Source organism: Marmota marmota, unplaced genomic scaffold, assembly GCF_001458135.2.
Source record: "Marmota marmota marmota unplaced genomic scaffold, marMar, whole genome shotgun sequence".
NCBI classification, from domain to species: Eukaryota; Metazoa; Chordata; class Mammalia; order Rodentia; family Sciuridae; genus Marmota; species Marmota marmota.
In genome coordinates, this window is record NW_025999932.1 from 9078743 (window position 1) to 9094365 (window position 15623).

Genomic DNA, 15623 nt, shown 5'->3' on the forward strand with positions numbered 1-15623 from the left:
AGCATCATCTTTATTTTCTAAAACAGGTACAGCCCCCACCTCCAATTTGGGGACTCCTGTTACTTACTTCACAGGGTTGTGATGGGATAGAGCTAGGTACTCACTAATTGTCATCGTTCCTTATAAATCACAGTTTTCTCCTTAATTCAAAGAGAAGAAATTCCCGGTCTCTTTAGAAATTCAGTATCATAAAACATGTGGCTATTCTGGATGAAAAAGCATTTAAGAGGGATGAGGAACAACGTGTGATCTTGCACTGGATCCTGATTTAGATAAACCAGCAGTAATGGAAATGTCAGGGCAGATTAGAATAGGACTGGTTATTCCCTGACACAAGAATTCACCAAAACCGTGATATAGACATCCCAAATTGAACAAGGCTACAAAGCCTATGTATTCTTTATGTGGGCTTTTGTCTCTTGGGAACAATGCACCAAGGTGTGATAGTGTCATACTCTAAAGGGGGAGGAATGATTTATTTGATACCTTTCTTATATCTGTCTAACTTTCTACAATGTGAATATACTATTCTTCAAAAATAGTAAAATACCAGTTTTATTTTTTATCATAAAGAATAATATACTTGTTAGCTTCCTGGACTAATAGAAAATCCCTTGATGAACAACAGTTAACCTGCTAATTTTCTCCAAGAAAGAAGGACAGACAGACAAACTTTTGGTCATGATCTGATAAAACTACATCAGTTAGGGTTCCTATAGAAATCTGTACAGATGTTTTCTAAGTGCTTGTGTCTAGATTTTATTTGCGTACAATACATGCATTTTCATGTATGTCAATGAAGTTCATAGAAAGCCAGGAAGCTGTTCATAAAATAGTCTTACCTTCTGTATTTGACTAAAACCTCTGCTTCTTTTAATAACCACCAAATCCATGTCATCAGAATCTGTGTTGTGACAGCGTGTCTGACAGGAAAACTTAAACTCTGAAAAGTCTAGGTTGTGTTTTATTATAGAGGCTCATGTCCCTTTTAACACATGTTAATAAAATAATGAAATCTTCTCAGATTTTATATCCATCTGCTTGAAACGTTTTCTTGGAAAATTGCATGTTCTGAGTTTGTGGCTGAGAAACCACAAATAATAAAGGAATATGGTTGTCACTGGAGGATTTTCACAGGCTTCCACAAATTAACTAAAAAAAATCTGCTTAGCAATGGAAGAGGGTGATCCCAACATCAGCATATGGAGAAATCACAGTATGGAAAGAATTAACCCAAGATCTAAATAATATATCAGTTGAACTTGGAATAGGCTCCTTACATTAAGATTTGTTTCCTATTCGTCTATTTATTCATTCATTCAATCAAGAAGTATTTTGAGGTTGGTACTGAATTACATATTTAGAAAAAACTATCAGCAAAGGGAAACTCAGGACCACAGATAAGTATAATATATTATGCATGCTTCAAATAGGTATTTATTCAACCAATAGATAGTTATGCAGCAAATACTTATTACATGCTTCTTGTATTTCACATACTGTGAAATTTCACATACTGTGAAATACAGTCACTGATAATACAGTGTTAAAAATAGATAAGGAAACTAAGCTCATATCGTCTGGTTGAGGGACTGAGACACTAAGTTAGTAAGATCATAAGAAAATAGCATTATTATTAGGAAAAATCACTCCTTTCTAATTGTGTAGGCCAAAGCAGAAGTACAAATGGAGACCCTTAGCTTTACATTTAAAGACCTAACGTCATAAATCAAACTCACAAGGTATTGACTGAAATATATTTCTTCTTACCTTGACAAATAGGCCTTTATGACAGTAAGATTTTAAAATATGAATAAAACAAGAGATTTGTGTACCTAAAAGTTCGCAAAATAGTAAAGGTGACTGAATTTGTCATTGCTTATATTTCTGTGTTCTGACAATGGGTCAGAGATTTTCTACCCATAATGTAATAAATATGCATGTTTATAAACAACTATATCATTACTCTTTAAAATTGACTTTTCTTGGTTTTATTTTAGTGAAATTACTAAACTAAGCATATATAATAAAAGGCATAAAATTTATACTTTTTTGGCAGCAATGAGCTAAAGGATTAAAAATTGTATTCTAATTATGCAAAATTTAAATATTTCATCATAAATGCAAGTTGAATTAAGTTTTAAAAAATAAAAAAAATCATATTTTTTTAAATAACTAATTTTCTATAATATTAAAATATTAAAATTACTATTTTATTAAAAGTACTAGTTACAATACATTCATATAAAATTAATTTTAATATTTAAGTATATCTTTACAAATACCAGATAATGCTCATTTTAGTTTTATAATATGTTGAGGTTACATTTCATAAATATAATACTATTCAATATTGAATAGTTTTGAGGGAAAAGACTTTGGACCATGCTTTACCTGTTAATCTTGACCCTACACTCTCTCTCTCTCTCNGTGTATGTATGTGTGTGTGTATGTATATATATATATTTATAAAATATATATTTATTTTTGGTACCAGGCATTGAACTCAGGGGCACTTAACCACTGAACCACATCCTCAATCCTCTTTTGTATTGTATTTAGAGACAGGGACTCACTGAGTTGCTTAGTGCTTCACTAAATTGCTGAGGCTGGCTTTAAACTTGTGATAGAATTGGTTATTCCCTGACACAAGAATGCACCAAAACAGTGATATAGACATTCCAAATTGAAAAAAAGCTACAAAGCCTATGTATTCTTTATGTAGCCTCCCAAGCCACTGGGATTACAGGTGTGTGTCACCACTCCCAGCTTGATCTACAATTTTTTGCTGTTACAAAATGTTTCCTAGTTGCCATGTGCAACTCTAGTATGCCATGTACTAAATGGCACCTTTGGAACCACAAATGAGAGCATGAAGCAAACAGGAAAACTTCAACTTAGTACTTCAGGTAAATGATATTTCGCTAGTAAGTATCTACTACATCTGTACTCTCAGAGAGAAAGGATTCGACAAATATATATAATATATTATATATCACACTCATGCCCTCTCTGGCTCTTGAGAAGTGTCTCTGATATAGGTGGTGGCACAACCTATACTTTTTGAACCACTTGGACAAAAACTGCCTTTGCTTCAGGACAAAGGGAGATGTTGACAGGTATTCTTTGGACCCAAATATAATAGCCACAAGAGCACATATTTGGGGTTATGAACTGTATAAGTTGTTAGCAATATTTTGTTTAAAGGGCCAGGTATATTTGGCTTTCGAGGCCCTGTGACTTATCAGAACTACCCAACTCCGTCCTAGTAGTGCAAAAGTAGTGAAAGTAGTTTTAGACAATAGTAAGTGAACAGTATCTAGTTATTGTCCAATAACATTTTATTTGCACAAATAGGCAAGCTGGATCTGCCTCTGCAACTGTGGGTGGCCTCCCCTTGGGCTGTGCTAGTCCATCTCCGAAGGCTGGATCCTGGTAGCAGGAGTGCCCATGTGTTCTTTAATACATGTTTTGTGGGTGTGGTATCAGTTTGCTGAAGGGTAGGGCAGAACACTGAGGCTCTGCTACCTCTTTGTAAGATAAACTCTACTAGTTGGACAGGGTAAGGAGTTGGTTGAGGTTTTATTTTAGGAGGATAAAAAGCCATTGGAGGGTATTCAACTGGAATAGCATACAGTTTTAGTTATGTCTTGAAAAGACTCCACTGACTACTGTTTAAAGAATGAACAAAGTACCGTGAGAGCAAACAAAGAAAAAGATGTAGTTCAGTCCTTCTAGGGGAAAACAATCCGTGTTTCAAAGTGTAACTGATGTGATTCTGCAATCTGTGTATGGGGTGAAGGTGGGAGTTCATAACCCACTTGAATCAAAGTGTGGAATATGATATGTCAAGAAATTTGTAATGTTTTGAACAACCCACAATAAAAAATTAAAAAATAAATAAATAAATAAATAAATTAAAAAAAAAAAAAAAGAGCAGAAGATATTTGATCGGGGTTGCAAAGAATAAGTTAAACGTTGCCAGACACTGGGTCAGGGAAAGGCATTGCAGACACGGGGAATAGGGAGTGCAAAGACAGAATCTAGAAGGATTCAGCAAGCGCTGGTGATGATCGTGAAAATTCAGATTGGAAGATGTCCATGAGGTGTTCAGCAGCAGATTCAGATCCAGGCTGGATCTGGAAATCTGAAAATCCAGGCTGGATCCTTGCACGGTGGAGAGGGGCATTGAACTGTGAGAAACATCAAGGAACTTGCCAACTCCTTAAGTGGCTAAGGTGAGATTTTATTGATAATTAGAAAACTGGGTCTGCAGGGTGGGTAAGGATCTATAATGGGAGGAACTGATAACTTGGTTTCTCAGTAATCCAAAAGACACGGCTGAGAGACAGGAATGAAGGTGTGGGTGTGGAACAGCAAAGGGGACCTAGTTTCAGAAGACACTGTGGATAATACTGAGGGGATTTGGCAACTGAATTAAGCTGAGTTAAGAGGAGGGATGACTCATAACTACCTGGAGAATGTAGAAGCAGCAACGTTTCACCCTGCCTAGGTGAACTTATGTTTTGGACACCTTTAATTAAATTTGGGATAGAACATCCAGGTGCAATGTCTAATGGGCTGTTGAAAATAGGATGCAGAATTACTTGGGAATCAGCAGAGTGGGTAGCTGATACCACAAAAAAGGCTGAGAAAACCCAGCAAGAGTTTGATGACCAAGAAGAGAACAAAGGAGGGTGGTCTGATCACCGTTAACCAATGAGGGTGGGCAGTGGGGAAGAGATTAGGGAAATGGACAATTTCTGAATCTGAGACTCATCCTGTGGCTCCAGTACACTTTCCTCATTATCTTACAGGGAAGATGACCATGCAGAGGTGTGGGAGTAGCTCCCTCACACTACAAAACAGCTTTAGTTAAGTAAATTTAAATGTATCACTTACAAATGATATCTATTATAAAAGGGGAGCCAAAATTCTGGAAAAGAACATTTTTAAATATATCCATTTTTAAAAAAAACTTTTATTTGCTTTAGGATATGTTCTATCAAAAGGGCATAATTAAAAAGTTACAGCCTTCCCTAAGAGGCTAAACAGCACTTTTCAAAAGATGATATACAATCAATCAACAAATATATGAAAAACTGTTCAACATCTCTATTAATTAGAGAAATCCAAATCAAATCTACTTTAAGGTTTCATCTCACACCAGTCAGAATGACAGTTATCAAGAATACAAACATCAATAGGTATTGGCGAGGATGTGGGGGAAAAGGCACACTCATTCATTTCTGGTGGGACTGCATATTGGTGCAACCAATCTGTCAAGCAGTATGGAGATTCCTTAGAAAATTTGGAATGGAATCACCCTTGACCCAGCTATCCCATTCCTTGGACTATACCCAAAGGACTTAAAATCAACACAATATAGTAATGCAGCATATCAATGTTTATAACAGCTCAATTTACAATAGCTAAACTGTGGATGCAACCTACATGCCCTTCAGTAGATGAGTGGATAAAGAAAATGTGATATATATACACAATGGAATATTACTCAGCATTAAAAGATAACAAAATTATGGCATTTACAGGTAAATGGATAGAGTTGGAGAATATCATGCTAAGTGAAGTAAGCCAATCCCAAAAAACCAAAGGCCAAATGTTCTCTCTGATAAGTGGATGCTGACAGATAATGGGGGAGGGGCATGGGGAAAAACCGAGGAACTGTGATTGGGCAAAGAGGAGGGAGGGAAAGTGAGGGAGTACTGTGGCAAGAAAGATGGTAGAATGAGATGGACATCATTACCCTAGGTACATGTATGACTGCACAATGGTGCAATACTACATTGTGTACAACCAGAGAAATGAAATGTTGTGCTACAATCATGTACAATGAATCAAAATGTATTCTGCTGTCATATATACCTCATTAGAATAAATAAATAAATAAATAAATAATTTTTAAAAAAGTTACAGCCTTCCAATATTATGGTTAACTATTATTTCTCAAATAATCTTACTTTCTAAGTTATATTTTTTTAAAAAAGTAACTCAGTATTCCCTTACATAAGTGACAGCAGATTGTTTCTTCCTGTCTTAAATATAGTCTATTCTGTCTTGTCATGTTCCCAAGGATGGTGCAAAAATCATAAGTAAATGCCCATAATTACAGAGGCATATATATCAACCACTAAATGAATGTTACCCATATGTCTGCAGTCTAAAGGAATTTAAGCAATGGTATATCTTTCATCCATTCATTTAACACTTCAGTGAGTACTGTATGCCAAGTACCATGTTAAGTACACAGCACTCAGAATTAATATGGCTAAACCTATTATTATGACTTACAGGCTGTTAAACCAAAAGAAACAGAACAAAAAGAAAATAGAACTTCAGTTCATTTACTTTTGTGATTAATGATATAATCATTTGTAAATGCTAACTCTACAAATTACAAGTTTTAGGCCACTAAGTATGCTGAATAAATTCCCTGGTATTTCCTGTGAAACACAATTATAATTGACATCTAGACCACTTTAACATGAGGATCAGTCATTTCAGAGCAGTAACAGCAGCACTTTAGTCTTTCTTCTTTTCTGATGTAAGCATTTATTGCTCCGTAGTTCCCTCAGAAATACTCTTGTCTTGTAACTTTTCATATGTTTGTTTCCATTTTTTTGTGTGTCAACATATTTTTAAATTTCACTTTCAATTTGTTCTTTAACTTATTGACTGTTCAGGCACATGATGTTTAATTTCCATGCGTTTGTGAAATTTCTGAATTTTTTTCTTTTATTGGTTTCTAGTTTCATACCATTGTGATCAAAAAACATGCTTGATTACATTTCAATCATTTTTCATCTGTTGATACTTGTTTTATGGTCTAAATATAATCTATTCTAGAGAATGTTTCCGTATGTGGTTGAAAAGAATGTGAGTTAGTTATGCTGCTATTGGATGGAATGCATGTGTCTGAGAGGTCAGTTTGGTGTGGTTTGAGTTCCTTATTGGTGTTCTGCCTGATGGTCTGTCATTGATGAACAAGGGGCTTTGGATTTCCCTACTATTGTACTGAAGACCGTCTCTTCCGTCAGCTCTATTAATATTTGTTCCACATATTTAGATGCTGTGATGTTGGGCTCACATATATTTTTAAATTTTACATCCTCTAGATAAATCAATGCTTTTATCATTATATAATGACCTTCTTTGTCACTTTTTACAGTATTTGACAGTCATTTTTATCCTATATGTGTTCAGCTACCCCTGCTCTCTTTTAGTTACCACCTGCAGGGAATACCTTTTCCATCCCTTCACTTAAGTCTATGTGTATCCTTAAAGGCGACATGAGTCATTTGTAAGTAGCACATGGTTGGATCTAATTTTTATTCATGCGGTCTCCCTTTGTGATTCGGTGATCTCCTCTAGAGGAGTGTTTTTATTCCTTACTCTTTATCTTTGGCTTATCTATCATATTTTTCTTTTAGGTTATCATAAGGCTTGTATGAAATGTCTTGTAACAAGCTATTCTAAGCTGATGGCAATTTCACTGTGACTACATGAGCTAAAACTACTATTTCATTTTCTGTCCATTTTATGTTTTGTTTTTAAATTATTTTTTCGTTATTGATGGACCCTTTATTTATTTATATGTGATGTTAGAATCAAACTCAGTGCCTCATGCATGCTAGGCAAGTGCTCCACCATTGAGCCACAAAACCCAGCCCCCATTTTATGTTTTCAACATCACAGTTATATTCTTTTATATTGTACATTTCTAAACAAATTATTGTAGCTATTATTATTTAATAGTTCTATCATTTAACCTTCATACTAAAGATATGCAGTTTACATACCACTATTATATTATTAGAATATTTTGAATACAACTGTGTATTTACTTATTGATTATGTTTTATACTATAAAATATTTTCATGTTACTCACCAGTCTGTTTTTCTTTCACCTTGAAGAACTTCCTGTGGCATTTCTCATAAAGCAGGTCTGGTGGTGATGAATTCCCTCAACTTCTGTTTATCTGAGCGAGTGTTATATCTTCATTTCTGAAGGGAGCTTTGTGGGTATGATATTTTCAATTGGCAGGGGGTTTTGTGTTTTTTGTTTTGTTTTGTTCAACACTGAATATTTCCTCCTACTGTTTCCTGGCCTGTGAAGCTTCTGCTGAGAAATTTGTTGTGGCTTTATTGAAATTCCCTTGTATGGGATTTGCTTCTTTTCTTTTGCTGCTTTCAGCATATCTTTAAATTTTGGCATTTTGACAGTTTCATTAGTCAGTGTTGTTGGATTTAATATGTTAGGAACCTTTGGCCTTCCTCTTGCTGGATATTTATATTTTCCCCAGATTTGGAGAGCTTTCTGCTATTGTTTCTTCAGACAAAATTATTCAGCCTGTTTTTCCCTCCCTCTCTCCTTGAACTTGTATGACTCAAAAAAAAAAATTGCCTTTTGATGCTGTCCTACAAATTCTGTGAGCTTTCTTCATTTCTTTTCATTCTTTTTTCTCTTCTGATTCTATATTTCTAAAGAACCTATTTTTGAGTTGAGAGATTCTTTCTGGTACTTGACCAATTATGCTATTGATGCTCTCCATTACATTTTTTTCATTGTATTTTTAGCTTCAGAATTTCTGTTTGATATTTCTTAATAATTTTAAAATTTCCATTAACTTTCTCATCTTAGCTATTTTTTTTATTTTCCTGATTACATCATATGTGTTTCTATATTTTCTTGAAATTTCCAGAGCTTTCTTCAAATGATTATTTTGAATTCTTTGTCAGTTCATATAGCTCCTTTTTGGGGGGTCTGGTACTAAAAGATTATCGGGTTCTTTTGGTGGTGTTCTGCCTATTTAGTTTATATATTTCTTATTCTGATACATTGGTATCTGTATGTTTAGTAAATCAGTCATCTTTTTAAGACTCAATAAGCTAGTTTTATTGTGGAAAGAACTTCTCCTAAGTGAGGTGTGTGTGTGTGTGTGTGTGTGTGTGTGTGTGTGTTTACGCAGTGGTTCTGGCACAAGTAAGGCTGCCCTGTGTAGTCTTTCTATATAGGTAGGTCAGCTGAGGTCAGTACAGATGCAGGTTGTAGGGATCCTTAGCAGCCAAGGTGGTGCTCAGTAGTGGGGAGGGCTGTTGGGATCTTCAGTGGAATGACGGTTGATGTTCTTTTGATCTCTTTTTCTCCCACTGGGGAAGTTGTGATTGAGGGCTTCTATCTTGGCAGTGGATCTGGCATGTGGGGTCAGCACTAGTGTCTGATGTGTGATTCCCACAGACTGAGGGCCTCAGCCCATGGGCGTGCATGAAAGGGGCATGGCTCTGGAACCTAAAGCAGTAAAGGCACAGGTAACTCGCAGCAGAATGTGAGATATGCATGCTTGCAAAGCAAATTAGAGCAGCTCCCAGGGTTGATGTTGAGCCTGTGTGGGCTCTACCTGGTGTACAGGCTGGTACCTGGAGCGTGGGAACATGCAGTGGTGGGTCAGCCTGGGGCATAGGTGTGAAGCAGCTTGCTATGGTAAGCACTCTGTTGTTTGAGACGGGGTAGATGCAATGCATCCAGGGATCCTGAGGCCCAAGTTTGGGGCATGTGGAGCATTGGGAGAAATGGCACATTTCATCTTGAAATAGTTTGACTGTGACAGTTTCTAGGGCAGAAATGAGGAGTACACAGCTTACTCCTCTCTGGGTTTTTTTTTTTTTTTTTTTCTGGTCTGAATGGCTATTGGTTACCTCAGTGTCCAAGGATACCACGTCCAGGGTCTGTGGGTTTCCAGCCACGTGGCTGACACTGGCAGCTTCCCCCTTCCTTCTTTGCCCCTAGTCCTCTCCTGGCATCTCAGGTATGCTGACCTCTTCAGTGACCCTTCCTATGTGTACATTCTGGTTCTTTTGCTTCACTGAGCTGCTGTGGATTTGTTTTCACAGACCCCTGAGCTCTCTCTGGGATGTTTTCACTTGTGAATAGCTGACTCCATCTGTGTATTTTTATGTGTGTGTGTGGATGAAGACTGATGTCCCTCACTCATTGGGCTTGGTGATGTCACATATCAATAGTGACCCTTACAATAAAGAATAGGTGGATTTATTTAATATGTTATTTCTCAATCCCCATGGTCAACCAGAACAATTTATTCCTAAGACAGGAGTGGGCATCTTGCCGCCTGTCAGTTGTTGAAAGTCTCCAGTGTGCTAGGTGCAGGTACAATTCCTGTAAGTTCTACAGTGGTCTGCAAAAGTCCATGGTTAGCATGATTAAGGGATTAATGTCAACGTGGTGTAACTCCAAAATTGCGTGTTTGTTTTTTTTGTTTACTTGCTTCTGAGAGTTTCTCCTAATCCCTGGGGTGTTTTGATGTGTAAGATTCAGATGCCTCTTCATTTTTATAAAATGATTAATCCATTGACTTATAGGTTCCTAATGCAGAAGGAAGGCCAAGTACATCCTAGAAATTTCACAATTTATTTTTCCTGTTAGCACTTTTGAATCGATCACTCACTCAGCTTTGAAAGGAAATAAGGTGCCTTGGACTTTGCGTTGCTATTTCCATATATTTTTAGAGCTTCTTCACCTGGGAAACCGAACACAGAAGCATGCTGCTAAAACAGCCTGAGCTTATACATTTGCCGTGACAGTGCAGCAAGCTCGGAGACTTAAACAATTGAAATCCATTGTTCTGCAGTTCTGAAGGCTAGAGATCTGAGATGAGATGGCCACAGGTTGAATCCTTCTGGGATCATGAGACAGAACACGTTCCAGGACTCTGCCCCAGATTCTGGTTCTGTTCCTTGGCTTACAGAGGCCTCTACCCTTAATTCCCTTCAGGTTCACATGGTATTCTGTGTGCACATGTGTGTGTGTGTGTGTGTGTGTGTGTGTGTGTGGTGTGTGTGTGTGCATGTGTAAACTCCCCTATGTGTAAGGGCAGTACATGTGTCTTATCAGAGGCCTACCCGCCCCCACAGTCAGATCTCATGTTAATTTAACTAATTATACCTTCATTGTCCTCATTTACAAATAAGGTCACATTCTAAGGGACTGGTAGTTAGAAATTCAGCTTATGAATTTTAGGAAGACAATATAAACTATGATACTGAGGCAAGCCAGCAATGCACATCAAATGACAATTTGCACTTTTACTTAATCATTTGTGTCTTTCTGGCTGGAAGTGAACTCATTGTTAGAAGACTCATCCCAAACAGAATGAATGGTTTCATAGTGACAGTGAGGCCAACAGGCAGTGGGACGAGACTGGGTGCTCCTGGAGCAATAGCTTTAAAACTGATGAGAAATTGGATTTTCAGATTTTTTTTTTTTTAGTGTGGAGAAAGGGCACATTTATTGATTCATTAAACTCAAGACTGTGGAAATAAAGGGAAAAAATTGAATTGTGCAAGTCAGTTTGTGGCTTTTATTTTTAAAATTATATATGACCTATGAGGGTTTACTGGCATATTTGAAACTCATTATCCTCTCAAGTTTATATTGATGATATTTCTCTTGTAAAATTTTCCTTTCTTATGGTTGACTTTGACTATTGATTTAAACACTGTTTTCTCAGGAGACAAATCTTTTAGTTTTTGACTTTATATCAGAATTGTTTACCTTTTCTTTGGATTTGATTATGTTCTCCCATTATTAGCTAAAAGAAAGCAACATCAAGGGGTACTATTTTGGGAGTAGAATTCATTGAGAATTAAACAATTAGTACAACATCAAGGGATTTAAAGTTGGAATCCAGAGTAATGAATAGGAAAATCCTACAAACTGCCCTATGTAGTTTTCCTACATAACCAGTGAAACAGACTTAAAAAATAAGGAGTGTACCTAAGGGAGAGTATCTTAGTTGTGGAACTGCATCCCAGCTGCAGCTACTTAGGAGTTTCCAAAGACCAATGGCACTCTTAGGAGTGTCATCTGGTTGGATTATTTAGCTAAATACCATGGGGTCCACCCTCCTCATACAGAGTAGTGTCTCTGACCCCAGCTAACACCCAGCTGGCCTGCAGTGTTGCTCAGGGTGGGTGATGGAAAGTGTACCTGAATTTGAAATCAGAAGACTTTTGGAGGAGTCCTAGGGGATAATGGGCAAGTCACCAAACCTTAAAGGTTATGTGACTCAACTTTAATTTAGAGACTATGATTTATCTCCCAATGTTGTCGTGACCAAAACAAAAAAAAAAAGGAAAAACATTACAGAAGATATTTAAATCAATTCTAGTTACTATGATTTAATTTACAATGTATCCAACACTGTGAATCATTTTGCAGGTACCCACGATCCCCTAAGATTTTCCCAGTAATCATGTAATGTATGTATTTATTGTTACTCCCATTTTTCTGAAGAGAAAAATAAAATTTATTACTGTTCTTAAGATCACAAGAGCTTACAAGTGGAAAAGCCAAAGCAGTGATTTTTCCTATCCTTCCACATCATTAAAGAGTTCAGCCATCCCAACAAAATACCTGGTTCAGTAAGCCTAGAGCAAGTCATTTCATAGCTAGAAACTTTTAGTCTCTTCAGAGTGAACTTTGATTAAAATGAAAAACTTTATATTGGCTGGTATTTCTTTTCCTACTGAGATGATAAACGAGGTTTAATAAAGTCTCATTTCAAGGGAATGTGGGCTATACCAAGTAAAGAGACCCAATCTCTTATTATAAAAATATAGTTTTGCTTCTAAATAGGAAGCAGAAAAGGCATGGATTTAACATTCTTTTTAAATGCTGATAAAATACTTACAGAGTTGATGTTTAAAACATTTCAATCCCCATTTTCTCTTGAACAAACCAGTGGTTAAAAAAAATGAACATTTCAAAAAAAATTCTCAGTAGCAGAAATTACTGTTATGTACTCATAAATACAAAATTTAAAACTTCCAAATGTGTATGTTTGGGTGTATTTGTTTGTGTACATGTACATGCATGAGATTGAATGAATGAATTTTTTGATATTTTATGTTATTTTTATGTATCTCAGTTTTAAAATTTCCCATTTAAATGTCTTATAATTGATGTTCCTTCAATCGCATTTAAATTTCTTATAATTTTAGGCAACAGCAAAGAAAAATAGAATACTTGTTTTGATATGTGAGTTTTGCATTCTGGACACAGTTCTCAAATTTACATCCAGAATGACCTCAGTTCTTTGAATACTATGGAGTAACACCCTCTTCAGATTTTTATGCTCAGATGTGACACTAACCTGGCACCCGGCCAGCAGATCCATTTGTTTGACAAGATGGTTTGGTGGCCCAGACTTATTTTTCCTAAATAGTTATGGCAGTGGTAGCCATAGAGAGTCTGAGTTCCTGAGGCAGCAGCATCTATTTTGAACAAAATTATCAGTGTAGAAATCATAGCTCCAGTCCTGCAAATACACACATTTCCATTTTAAAAATATCTTCATCTGCTGATGGTCATAAGGAAAAAAATCACAGCTTTCAGAACTATTCACCTGTGCTTTTCAACAAGTGCCTGAGGATAAGATAAAGTAGCCTTCACCAACCTTGGCAGGAAATCCCTGGAAATGCTGGCCGTCACAGGCAGGACTCTGTGTGTTAATGTGCCATTTGAGGGAAGAGCAGAAGAGAGGACAAAATGGCAGCTTAGATCCTGAACACTGGGGCTAGCCCAGGCCTCTGTATCTTCCCACCACCACCCTCTTTTAAAAATAAGGTAACGGCAAATCAATAATAGAACCATGTTTGCATAGAACCTGTTAAAATGCTCTGTTTTCATTAAATGTTAAGTTAAAAAAAAAAAAAAAAGAAAGAAAAAAAAAAGAGTGCGTCACAATGTGAACTAAAGATTGATGACTAAGGCTCCGAGTTTAAGCTTTTTAAGCTTCAACATCTGTGCTCACTTCCATGCTTTCTGTATTATTTTATTCCTGATTTTTCGTAGTTCTTCATATTTACTTCATTCTCCTATAAACTAGTAATAATTGTGACTGCTGTTCTAGTCCTGTCTTTCAAATAAAACTCAAAAAAATTTCCTGAATTACGCATTAAAGACACACATTAAAGACAAATGTGAATATGAATACTGTTCATCTGTGAACGCAGTTAAACCCAATCCATTTGTTTATCATTCTACTAACTGACATATCTTTTTGTGTTAATAATATAGTGTGTATATCTTGATAGAATCATCTTCTAGAGAGTGACCAGAGAGGCTTAGGAAGAAGGAGTTGAGGGTGGGGTAGTTGGACAATCACGGTCTCCTGATAGGGGCAGGGATTAAAAGGTGTGTGTGGGGGGGAAAGAAAGAGAGAGAGAGGAGAGAGAGAGAGAGAGAGAGAGAGAGAGAGAGAGAGAGAGAGAGTATTAATAGACTGAGTAGAAGAGATTGGAAAAGCAAAACAATAAATATTGGCACCAACAGATTTTTTGTGGGAAGGGAAAATAATGTCATAACTTGGTATTTCCTAAGTGATGGAGGTATGGGAGGAGCTAGATGTTCAGTTTTTTTTTTCTTTCTGCCATTATGCACCATGATCATTGGATTCTAGACCCATCAATGTGATTGACACTTCTAATTCTATAGTACCTCCAAGTAGGTACAGAAAGACTACATTAGGTATCAAAAAATGAAGGTTTTTCAGACTTAATTAAGATGCTTGCATCCCATAGTTTATTTCCTTAATTTAAAACATGCAACCAGAATCAATGGGAAATAGAGGCATGGGACACATATCTTGAATTGGGTCAGGCATCAAATATTATTGCTGATAAGATATATATATATAATTTATGGGTGCTCCTTTTGAAGGATCCTATGTGAGGCGATTTGTGTTCCACAACCCCTTTAGCCTGCTCATATATGATCCTTTTCATTCTTTTCCAGCTTGTTAAGAAACCCTCATAATAGGCATCAAGTTGCTGCATGGTAATCAGCTCTGGGAAAATGAGCTGTGCTGTTGGTTTCTTTATATGTTAAGCGAGTCTTTCTGTCCCAGCCTTCTGTGTCATTTTGCATATTTCATTACTCTATGAAATTCTAAAAGCTTAATCTTCTTGGGGGATTCAAGCACCTCTGTTTAGGCATCCTGTGAGAACTGAAACTGGGGTGTGTATTTAGATATCATTTGGTCTGTTGTTACTGCTTGTCTTTCATCTGCAAAGCAATTTTCTTTGAATAATCCTAAAGGATTCCAATTTAGCTGATACTGTCACATTCTCAATCTGTCTATGTACTCACTCAAGTGCTTGATTGGAAGAGTCTGAGATAATTCTTGGAACTCCACCCTCCAGTGTACATTTTAACTACCTAAGCTGAACATCAAAATCACTAGATGAAAGAAAAAGCCAATAGGTAGATACGGACTCTTAACTAATGTGCACAAGGAATGTCAGTGAGGTTGGGGCCACAGATTTTTGTCACTGTTTCAGTTCTGTTCTTGTACAGCATGATGATAAGAAGATACCCCTAATTTGCAGTCTACTGTAGGCAATTAGCGTATATCAGTGATGTTTCTCCAATAGATCTAGAATATTTTGCTGGACATGTTTCTTCAATAGTTTCATTAAACTGAAAATGATCTGCATGTACCTTGTCAAATAGTATGCTTATGACTTGGTGTGGGAAAGTTGTAGGGGACAATGTATTTCTCTCCTCTTCTTGAGGGCGGGGGGG

At 36.6% G+C, this 15623-nt stretch overlaps 1 protein-coding gene across 1 annotated transcript in view; it reads left to right on the forward strand.

Annotated features, from left to right (window-relative positions):
- The first annotated feature begins 3964 nt into the window (after positions 1 to 3964).
- Positions 3965 to 15623, forward strand: part of Fgf14 (fibroblast growth factor 14) — a 339751-nt gene continuing 328092 nt past the window's right edge. Inside the window, exon 1 of the mRNA XM_048800655.1 lies at positions 3965 to 4238. The gene's annotated coding sequence lies outside the window, so the exon portion shown is untranslated. The remainder of the gene's footprint in view (positions 4239 to 15623) is intronic.